At 38.7% G+C, this 3,114-nt stretch overlaps 1 pseudogene; it reads right to left on the minus strand.

Annotated features, from left to right (window-relative positions):
- Positions 1-632: 632 nt before the first annotated feature.
- Positions 633-1,279, minus strand: LOC118539386 (superoxide dismutase [Cu-Zn] pseudogene; annotated as a pseudogene).
- Positions 1,280-3,114: the final 1,835 nt, after the last annotated feature.

Raw genomic sequence — 3,114 nt, forward strand, 5'->3', positions numbered from 1 at the left:
TCCCACTGGGCTCAAGTCCACTTGCTCTGTTCACTAGCTGTACTATTGTGGACAAGCTTGTGTTTGACATCTCTGATCTTGAACTGCATGTCTTATAAAGGGAAAATAATTGTGCCCATCTACAAGCATTTCAGGTAGAGTCAATGAAAACATACACAAAATATTTGGCACATAGTAGGGAGACATAAAAAAAAGTTTCCAGTTGAGAGATGGATCTTACTTTAAGAATACATGTAAACATATTAGATTTTTAATCTCACTGAAACCTTAGTTATAAAAAGATCAGATCATAAACACTTTAGAAAATGTATGTAAATATTTACCAGGATCTTTGTATGTGATAGGACTTTTCAAGTTTAAAAGTACTGAGGAACAGAGAAAACTGATAATTTTTTTTTTTTTCAAAATTCAGTGCCATATGGTGTATTTATTGCTGGCTTGAATGAGAATCGAAGAAATTCAGACAATTGAGTTTAATACCCATATATGATTATTAAGCTTGGCAAAATACAGAGATTGTTGAAACAGACATTTTAACTGAATAGGAGTTTTACAAAATTACACAGATCTTCCAAGTGATCATAAATCAGTTCTCATTACAGGTACTTAAAGCAATTAAAAAGTCACACAAATTACACTTTTAAGGTTACAGTGTTTAATGTTTACTAAGTTAAATTTCTACAACTAGCAAGATAATATAGGAGCTACTAGGACTCAGATCACATCCTAGGGAATATTTACTTGGCGATCCCAATGACACCACAAGCCAAACGACTCCCGGTGTTTCCTGTCTGTGTACTTTCTTGATTGCCACCTTAGCCCAAGTCATCTTGTTTCTCGTGGACCACCATTGTGCGGCCAATGGTGCAATGGTCTCCTAGGAGTGTGATCAGAGACTCTTCAAGGACACGGTGGCCACACCATCCTTGCCAGCAGTCACATTGCCCAGGTCTCCAACATGCCTCTCTTGATCTTTTGGCCCACCCTGTTTTTTGGATAGAGGATTAAAGTGAGGACCTGCACTGGTACAGCCTTGGGTATTATCTCCAAATTGATGGACGTGGAATCCATGCTCACCTTCAGTCAATCCTGTAATGGTTCCTGACACCACAACAGGCCCACTTCCCTTCTGCACGAAGTGGATGGTGCCCTCCACCGGGCCCTGGCCCTTCAGGACGCACACGGCCTTCATCTCCATGACTCGCGAGGCCGCGCTCCAGTCCGGGCTCCGAAGGCTGTGAGGACTCCGAAGGCAGAGGAGGACGCCACAGAAGACGCCGACGCCGAAAACTGATAAATTTGATAACATATTTTTTTTAACTTCTGTGCAACAAGCCAACTACATACACCAAATTAAAAGGCAAACTGGGGAATATATTTTCAACCAACATGATAAACAAAATGTTATTATATTTGATTTTTCAAAATAAACAGTGACAAAAAATCTATGAGAAAAACCCCAATACGAAAAAAAAAAAAAAGGATGTCACGTAGCATAGAACTAGAAATAAAAATTGTCAACAAACAAAAAACATTTCAATGTTATAAATTTAAAATATGCAAATTAAAATAACCGAAGATTCTTTTTCTTCTCTTTTTTTTGGTCGGTAAATGTAGTGATTAAAAAAATAAACAATGAATACATATCAGGAGAGACACATGAAACAGACACTCATGCTATACTCAGAATAATAATTGTGAGATGAGGATCTAAATTTTTAGATAGCCCGGCAATGTATTTTTGTTTGGGATATTTACTAATTGCTGGTTGTCTCTTGGTCCCATGTCAAGGGCTGAGCCTAGAGAGCTCAGACCATACAGTTCCTTTCACAGCATAGAAAAGATTTCCTTTTGGCCTATTATAGTTAGACCATACGGTTCTCCTGCCTTAAGAAGAGGAGTTCCAGCCAGGGAGGGGAGGTGCCAAGTCAACGCCTTCCTGCCTAGGGGATTATGAGAAGGAAGAAGGAATAGGAAGATTATGGAAGTCTATTGTCAGGGTTCTTATTCTCTTGAACTTAGTCCATTTTTGAGGCAGGATTGTTAGGGCAGCAGTACAGTGATATGGTAGAAACTTCAGAAAGGCATAGAGGAACTGGAGAACAGGATGCCAGTAGTGAGTATGGCGCCATGACCACTTGGTCACAAGTCTTAGTGTTGCACTGCTAGATGGAATTGTCTAGGCCAGAGGGTCAAGGGGGTGGCCCTGTTTGCTGACAGCTTGGCAAAGCGATTAAGGAATGTTTTTGAGGACTAGTGCACCAGAGGCCCTTGGCTGGGGATTTAGACCAGAAACAAATGACCAGGACTTCAGGGTTAGGTTGGAGCACAATGCTTGCGGATTAGGCTGGATAGGAATATGAAGTGCTTAACACAGTGTTTGACACACAGGGCATGTTAATTATCATAATAACAAGAATAAGGTCAATTTTTGCGTGATATTAAAATGTTTATAAATAATTTTTTATCATATGAAGAAATGCCTATGTTATTACATTTTTAAAGAAAGGATGCAGATTTTGTACCTTTAATATTATATATGCACAAAAAGAACCATAAAGAAACATACCATAGTATTTATAGTGTATCTGTAAGAGGTGATGTTATATATACTTCATAAATCTGCCAATATTTATCCATTTTACTGTTGATGGACATTGGGACTGTTTTCAGTTTGGGGCTGTTCTGAATAATGCTGCTACAAATATTCATGTCCATGTCTTTTCATTTGCAAGTGCACACATTTCTGTTGGGTTTGAACCTAGAAGTAGAATATCTGAATCCTCCAGTATGTATACATTTAGCTGCTTTTGCAGTAATGCCACCCAATTTTCCACAGTGATTATATGAATTTCCACACTCACCAGCAGCTTAAGAGAGTTCCCATTGCTGTACATTTTAATGAACACTGGGTATGATCAGTGATTTTAATCTTAGTCCTTTGGGTGGGTGTGTAGTGAAATCTTAGGATGGCTAATTGCATTTCCCTGTTGACTAATGAGGTTGAGCCCCATTTCATGTGTTGACTGGCCTTTTGTGAGTGCCTGTTTGAGTCTCTCACCCATTTTCTTATGTGATATTTTACAGTCATAAAAAATGTTATTTCAACAAACA

Source organism: Halichoerus grypus, chromosome 9, assembly GCF_964656455.1.
Source record: "Halichoerus grypus chromosome 9, mHalGry1.hap1.1, whole genome shotgun sequence".
NCBI lineage: Eukaryota > Metazoa > Chordata > Mammalia > Carnivora > Phocidae > Halichoerus > Halichoerus grypus.